The sequence below is a fragment of the Etheostoma cragini genome, chromosome 14 (genome assembly GCF_013103735.1).
Source record: "Etheostoma cragini isolate CJK2018 chromosome 14, CSU_Ecrag_1.0, whole genome shotgun sequence".
Taxonomy (NCBI): domain Eukaryota; kingdom Metazoa; phylum Chordata; class Actinopteri; order Perciformes; family Percidae; genus Etheostoma; species Etheostoma cragini.
The window spans coordinates 23,207,895-23,216,799 of NC_048420.1; the positions used below are offsets into that span (position 1 = coordinate 23,207,895).

At 39.6% G+C, this 8,905-nt stretch overlaps 1 protein-coding gene across 1 annotated transcript in view; it reads right to left on the reverse strand.

Moving 5' to 3' along the window:
- LOC117956496 (secretagogin-like) overlaps positions 1–8,905 on the reverse strand; it is a 19,692-nt gene that overhangs the window by 6,782 nt on the left and 4,005 nt on the right. The gene's annotated exons all lie outside the window — the stretch shown is intronic.

Below are 8,905 nucleotides of genomic sequence, written 5' to 3' on the forward strand. Positions count from 1 at the left end.
GTCCTCTGGTGGACAGACTATGTAACGCCATCACTAACAGGGACGTTGTAGAGCGTCCTCTGGTGGACAGACTATGTCTAACACCATCACTCTTACATGGTTGACCGTCCGTTTTTATTTTTTTTATTTTCATTTATCAGAATCATTTATTTGTCATTAGTCATAAATGATTCTGATAATTGAATATTTCAAATCGGCCATTATAACTACCAATACCAATAGACCGGGAAATGCCTAATATCGGCCTGCCGATATATCGGTCGGGCTCTTCTGTACTGTAATAACCGTACGACATGTCTCATATGAACGTTTGGTTGGATGCTCCAACACTTAAGCGGCTTCACAATCCTGCACTCATCTTTTCTTTTTACATTAACATAAAAATGTGGATTTGAACAACAGCTTTCTCATTCAAAAAGTTTAACCCTTGTCTTGTCCTCAAGGGTTTACAAGAACTTTCTATATCAGAAAAGAAAGTTGAAAAAAGTGACAAATGTTAAAAGAAACTACAAAAACATTGTTTGGTTTTTAAAACGCTGAAAAAGTGACCGAAAAAAATAGGAAAAAGTGACAAAAAAACATCAAAAACATTGTAAAAAAGTGACAAAGCAATTGTTAAAAAATTGACTAAAACATAATGAATAAAAAACGTCAATAAAAGTAACAAAAAGTAGTAAAAGAAATAGACAAAAACGTTTGGAAAAGTGTAGAAAAAGGACAACAAACTGTTGAAAAACACAAACGTTGCAGGTCAACGGGAAGACAACACAAGGGTTAAGTCATTAATACTAGATTAATCTATTAGTTGTCAACTATTAACTTAAATTAGCAAGTAGAAAATCTCTGATTCAAGCTTCCTAAATGTGAATTTTCTATTTTCAGTAATTCATCACTCTGCCAAAAGGTCAGATTCAAAGGACCCCCCCCCCCCCCCCCCCCCCCCCCCCCCCCCCCCCCCCCCCCCCCCCCCCCCCCCCCCCCCCCCCCCCCCCCCCCCATCACCCCCCCATCCTTGTCCTCTCTGACCATTGAAACTCTCTGTTACCAGCTGGGCCTCCGTGCACATGAAGGACAAATCCTCGACACCACATTTCTTTTAGTTTTAAAAGTGCTGGTGATGAGCAGCGTCAGGACAGTCTGTCCCAACAGCTGGAGCCGGCAACAGAAAGCCCCATTCATCAGTGTCCAGTGAGACAGACAGGGTGAGACAGACAGGGTGAGACAGACAGGGTGAGACAGGGCTGCAGACGCCGTAACAGAGAGCACGACACGGGGTGGTGAGGCTGACTCACCCCCCCGTGCTGGGTTTACTTTTAATTTCTAATGTCCAGGAGAGAGAGAGACAGAGAGATAGACAAACACAGACATACAGACAGAGACACAGACAGAGACACATTAAGAGATGGACAGACACAGACACACAGACAGAGACACAGACAGAGACACATAAACAGATGGACAGACACAGACAGAGACACAGAGAGATAGACATACAGACAGAGACACAGACAGAACCACATAAAGAGATAGATAGACACAGACAGAGACACAGAGAGCTAGACAGACACAAACACAGAGACACAGAGAGATAGACAGACACAGACATAGAGACACAGAGAGATAGACAGACACAGACATAGAGACAGACAGAGACACATTAAGAAATATACAGACAGACACACAGACAGAAAGAGACAGACAGACAGACAGAGACACATTAAGAGATAGACAGACAGACACACAGACAGACAGACAGACAGAGACACATTAAGAGATAGACAGACACACAGACAGACAGACAGACAGAGACACATTAAGAGATAGACAGACAGACAGACAGAGACACATTAAGAGATAGACAGACAGACACACAGACAGACAGGCAGACAGACAGACAGACAGACAGAGACACATTAAGAGATAGACAGACACACAGACAGACAGGCAGACAGACAGACAGACAGAGACACATTAAGAGACAGACAGACAGACAGACAGACAGAGACACATTAAGAGACAGACAGACAGACAGACACACAGACAGACAGACAGACAGACAGACAGAGAGAGAGTCCATGTGAACGCATCAGTTACACAAAGCTATGTTAACCTGCTGCCGTTACCTTGTTATTTGTGTTATTTGGTCCGTTTAATACTCAAATATCAACACATTGGACATTGGACATTGGTCCAAAACACCAGAGGCAACCGCTTCAGTCCAGAAGTGTCAAAAGTCAACGCAGGTCAAACCCTGAGAATTATATTGAAGTTCTTTAAAAATGAAATCGTGGACAGGGTGAATTGGATTGCGATGTTATAACGACTAATCGGGCAGGACTAGTTGAGACTAGACTAATCCATTAACTCAATAATGTTGAGAGCAACTTAGTTAACGGGGCAGACTTCTACCAAACACCGGCTGCATGAGGGCCACGGTTAGCTCAAAGATAACCGTTTACAGCTTCTATTACTGCAGCACGCATCAGCTTGAGCATGCATGCACACACACACACCCACACCCACAACCACACACACACAACCACACACAACCACACACACACAGGCTTCTTTCTCCAGCAGGAACGGCAGTGATTTACAGTTTTAATTCCTTTTTCACACTCAGTCATCCAGGCAAGTCTGTGTTGATAATATCTCACAATCCAAAGGAATGTCCCAGGACACGCCCCTTTCCCAAAGCTCTCTCTCTCTCTCTCTCTCCCCCCCCCCCCCCCCCCCCCCCCTCTTCAGATAAGGAAGTGTGGAGAAGGAGACACTCTCAGGTAGACTGCCTTGCCCTCGAGCCATATAAATAACTTGTTACTGAAACACACCAATACAGAAACACACACATATATGAATAACACTTACACGTGAAGAGGTTTGTTAAAAAGGGAAACACAGCAGAATACTCCTATAATAGTGAGGGGTGTCCGTGGTATTCATGTTAATAATTGCCACCTTATCACTGTAGCTTTTCAATAGGCTCCTCCGTTAATATTATCTCATGTGCTTTTATTCCTCCAGTAGGACTATTCCTAAAAAAAAGTCAATATGTTGCCTAATAGTTGCTCCATGATACATTGGATTCCTAAAGTGGCTTTAATGGTGAGTTTGTGAAAGCCTATTCATGCTTTACAGATGTAGGCTACAGGCTAGTGTTTAGCTATTTTTTAATACACCTAGTGAGTGTATTCGTGAGTGTATATTGGGTTTTCAGTGATTTTCTGGTTAAATAAAAGATTTTAACTGACAATACAGAAGTCTATGTAACTTATTAACTTATTTGAGAGCAACAACAACAACAACAACAACGCCTGCGTATGAGTTGGTTAGCTTACGTTAAGCTGGAGTATCTCATCGAAACTTAACGTTATCTTACCGAGCAGCTCGTTGGGAAAATCCGCTTTTTCCTCCATTTCTCCGTCCGAGGTAAACACCGAAGGGGAGTCCGGGGAGAGGGCCAGCAGAGGCGGGTAAACCCGAGAGGAGAAGCGCCCGCGACCGGGAGACGGTTCACGGAAGGAAGGGATACACTCCAATGAAAAGGTGTGTGCTGTAGTCCCGTTTTCTTGAGTTGGTCACCTGTCGACGGACACCACCCTGCTTCTCCAGCTAACTGTTACTGTCCGCATCCATTGCTGCGTCTGCAAAGTTAAATGCACTTAACTTCTGCATAACGCTGGCTGGGAGTGACACGAGGGGCATAAACACTTAGATTAAAGGTGATTTTAGCGCGAGACACAGAGCCGAAAAGTGAAGACAGTCGGTGGTGTGTGGATTTTTTTTTTCCTCCACTCACAGACACTCCAGTGGTCCCTCCTTTCCGTGAGTTAAAAAAAGTTTGTTTTCACTGCTAAAAACAAGAGAGCAGCGCCCCCTTGTGGTCATGCACGCGCATAGCAACTTACTGTAGTTTCCGTATTAGTAGCCTCGTGTTGTCTTCTCGTCAAAATTGAAAATCAAAAAAAACATTTGACGTTTTTAATCAATGTTTTTAACTTTTTCTCACACTTTTGTCCCTGTCCATCAACACTTTTGACGTTTTTTTTCAATGTTTTTGACGTTTTCAACACTACTTAACACTAACTTATTAACTCTAGTTTTAAAGTTATTTTTGGAATTTATGGTCAATAAACCTCATTTATAGGAAATTATCCCTAATGTTTGAGTTAGAAAAGCAGAAATTAGGAATTATTGAGACTAAAATTAAAGGAATGGATGTTGATGATAATCACAGACTGGAATATGTCAACTTTTACTCAATATTATTTCAAAAACACTTCAATAAAATTGAATAAAAAGTGTCACTTCATAAAAGTGACACTAAAAACTCAAAGTACTCTTCAAATATAGTTTTCCCCAACTGTGTTTAATATTTTACAACTGTAGTTATTATCACGATCAAAGTTCAAGAGTCCATATCCCCGGATGAGATGATTTTTATTTGTTATTTGACACTATAAACATACTGACCTCCTCAAGCTTTTATTGTGGTACTTCCGGTTACCGGCATTTAATTTGCATATTAGCTAAATATTTAGTTTCACCCAAAACATTCAGATTTAACATTTAGATTTAGATTTAACATTTAGATTTAGATTTAATATTTAGATTTAGATTTAGATTTAACATTTAGATTTAGATTTAACATTTAAATTTAGATTTAACATTTAGATTTAGATTTAACATTTAGATTTAGATTTAGATTTAACATTTAGATTTAGATTTAACATTTAGATTTAGATTTAACATTTAGATTTAGATTTAACATTTAGATTTAATATTTAGATTTAGATCTAGATTTAACATTTAACATTTAGATTTAACATTTAGATTTAGATTTAACATTTAGATTTAACATTTCGATTTCGATTTTAGATTTTGATTTAATATTTAGATTTAGATTTAACATTTAGATTTAGATTTAACATTTAGATTACGATTTAATATTTAGATTTAGAGTTAACATTTAGATTTAGAGTTAACATTTAGATTTAGATTTAATATTTAGATTTAGATTTAGATTTAACATTTAGATTTAGATTTAACATTTAGATTTAGATTTAATATTTAGATTTAGATTTAGATTTAACATTTAGATTTAACATTTAGATTTAGATTTAACATTTAAAATTTAGGTGTAACATTTAATATTTGGATTTAACTATTTAAAATATTTCCAAGTTGACAAATATTGTTGTAAATGTGCAAGAAAGTGACCCTCAAAATTTCATATCAGTCTTTTAAACATTATTTAAAGCTAAATGTGACAAAATGTTGCTGTTATTTTTCCAGCACGAGCCGCTTTACAAACGGCGCCCCATACATGGTCAGTGGTAATATTAGTAACAGGTAGGATATAAATATAAATTATAATATTAGTAACAGGTGGGATGACACAGCGCTGACTCAGTGTTCCCAGCTGTGTGGACTTGCAGGTGTGAGTTATACTAGGGGCTCTTTAAAAACACACTCCCGGTTTAACCGGTCTGCTGTCTCAACAGGTCCACGTGTCCCAAAGAGGACGGAGGATCCCAGGATCCCCTGGTGCTGGGGTCCGAAACCCCGATGGGTGGAGAACGGGTACAACACAGCGTCCTTCACGTTGTTCTGAGGACATGAGACAAAGGGGGACACATGGGGACGTTTAAAAACTACCACTAGAAGTCGCCAAAGACTTCTCTGCAGATGTGGAACCAAACTGACCCACATTAACCGGTTAACAACGATGAAAACCAGTTTGAGCAGCTGGAACACACTTTACTTAATATGAAAGCGCGTAGCTTCACAATTGAATCGGATCAAACCATTTTAAGATTTGCTTTGGAAACTATTCCATTTTCCACAGCAAGAGTGAATCCATTTCAAGATTATTTATTTATTTATTTATTTATTTATTTATTTATATAAACCGGCACACCGGTTACAATAAAAACAGAAATACAGCAGAGACAAAATCACACATAGATGAAAGGAACAGGTCACATGTTGCAGTGTCATTTTTGAATTACACGGCATTTTAACATGACCTTAAAGTCATTTAATGGGACTAGATCATTTAGATGGAGCAAGTTTTGCAAATTATTCCGTGACCACGGAGCGAAGTAAGAGAAGGCTTTATTCCCCAGCTCAGTAAAAACCCGTGGAACCTGGTGAGAGCGCCACCTGGTGGAACGGAGATGAAAATGGCTGGAATTCAGCTTGAGGAGATTACATAAATAAGCCGGCAGTTTACCCAACATGGCCTGACATAGAAAAATATACAAATGAAGATGTATACGTAGACTTATGGCGTTTTTCCACTGCTGGAAACCAGCTCGACTTGACTCGGCTTGACCTGCCTCGACTCGGCTCGACGCATTCTGCGTCCGTTTTCCATTGCAAAATGAGTAACGCCTCAGCGTGGCTGGTCACCATAGCTACGCCTGATGATGTAATTTTCAACGCGACTCACAACAGCACGTCGGCTACTCTCCACAGCCAGAAGAAATGTTTTGTTTCAAAAGAAGCTGAAGGAAGCGACAAAAATCACCGCTGAAAAAACGGGAGTTTGGGAATTCCGACGGAGTTCAGACGTCGACATGACGGTTGTTCGCCGACATCAAAGGGGAAGTTAAGTTTCCTGGTAACGTTAGCTAACATTTGCATGTGTTCGGGGCCCCGGTCAGTATTTACTATACGCTAGCGTTATATAGAGTACATGAACTTTAGCAACCATGATTACACACCAACATGTATGCTGTGTACTGTTTGTGTTCCAGAGCATTCACGCTCTGCAAAACCGCCGCCGCAGACCGTCTGGTGGGCGACGTCCGACCGGTGAAATCTCCGGTTGTGACCTGCTGGGCTTCGTAAAATCTTTATGAGAGTCACGGACAGGCTTATGACAACGACTGGGATGCATCTGGGCCGGCAGAGCCGGGGGGACACTGTCACTGGGTGCAGAGGAAGAAGACCGGGAAGTCCGGGAGGGTTTAATGCGCTACTTGAAAAGCTAAATAAAAACTTTTCATTGATAAATTGTCTTTAATTTTTTTTAAATAACAGTGTGCAATATTGGAAACGACATAAAGCCCCTAATAGCCCTTAATATTGAACAGTTGAAAAGTGAGAATAGTGCAGAGAGTCAATAATCTGTCGGTGTCTGGCTAGATTTTTTTTTAAATGTCCAGTTTGTTCTGGACACACTCTCCGCACTCTTGTTTGCTTACAACGCGGTGATCCGACCAACCAGCGGTCTGCAGGTTTCCACGTCACCTTTTGGTATCGCCTCGGCTCGCTTGGAACCTCGACTGAGGTAGTACTAAAAAAAGTACCTGATAGCGGGTTCCAGGGACTTTTTTGTTCGTAATGGAAAACCAAAAAAGGCGAGTAGAGTAGAGTCGAGGCGAGGCGAGTAGATACCACGCAGTGGAAAACCGCCATTAGCGACGGCCAGCCTGCCGGTTCATACAGCGTGCAATGATGAGAACGGGAATAAGACTAAGTTAAGAAGCGCAGAGCACACAGAATCTACACAGAATCTAACAGGTGGAGAGTACTAGAGGCAGCATGCATGTAGACAACATCACCATAGTCCAAAACACTTAAAAAAAAGTAGCCTGCACAAGTGTTTTTATGCAACGGATTGTTTTATTATGCAACATCATTATGAGAGGCACAAACTTATTTCTCATTTTAGTAACAATAACTAACTGCATTACAATTCAAAGTAAAGGAATATTTACTATAGATGACTAATATTTGATTGGGAGTACTTTAATTCATACAGTACTCGCCCTTTTCATGGAAACCACCTGAAATAATGCAACTATACTACTAACTACAGCTATACTAGTAATACAACTTCAGGTATTACTCCTCCTGTTGTCCTCGGGTCAAATCTGACCCACATTTTAATAAGTTTCTACATAAATTTGGGTTTCTTTCAACCAAACTGTAAAACAAAATAACGTGGACTGCTCACTACAACTTAAATACATGATCAGTTCACGACTTTCTTTGAATTTTGGTGTTTTATTGAACTTTATAGCATGTAAAGAAAAACTGATAATAGAACGATGAAAAACACAGGAAAAAACACTAAAAAAAGTTTCAAGAACTTGGAAAAAAGTTACAAAAACGTCAGAAAAAAGTCACAAAAACTTCATAAATGACCATAAACTTGGACAAAAAGTGACAAGAACGCCACGATAATCCTCAAAAAGTCGGGAAAAGTGGGAAAGCTTAAAAAATATATATATATATTGACAGAAACTTAAAAAAAAATTGTTTAAAAATATGACCCAAAACAACACACCAGCACATTAAAACGCATTTCCATGCGGATCCAAAGAAACACATACACTATAAACAGTATAACTAGGCCTATATAAACTATACACAGAACAGATATTGACACAGATAATGTTTTTTTTTACTGCTTAACCCTCATGTTGTCCAAAAACTGGGCCGTTGAAATAATCCCGGAGCAGGTCAGCATTAAAAATATCAAAAGTCGTTGGAAAAAAAACGTCAAGAAAAGCACCAAAAACATTGAAAGTGTGACAAAAATGTGGGAAAAGCGATATAATGTTGAAAAAAGCGAGCAAAATGGTTTTTTTGTCATGATTGACGGGAAGACAAAACAAGGTATAATCTTTAAAATCTCAGAATAACTCCAATCTGACAAGCCCAGCTCCTCTTGAGTGGGATGGATGACTTTTGGTCCCAAATTCATCATTTAAAATTAATTATTATTCGAGGGACAGAGGTGACGCATGTGTCATGCGGTGGATCTGAAAGTCCTGCACGTGTGTCACGTTAAAATAACTATGAATACTTCCAAACATTGACAGAAATGTCATTACATACATCGGGGATGACTCATAAATACCTCTCAGGGAACTCCCAACGTCTTCTAGCC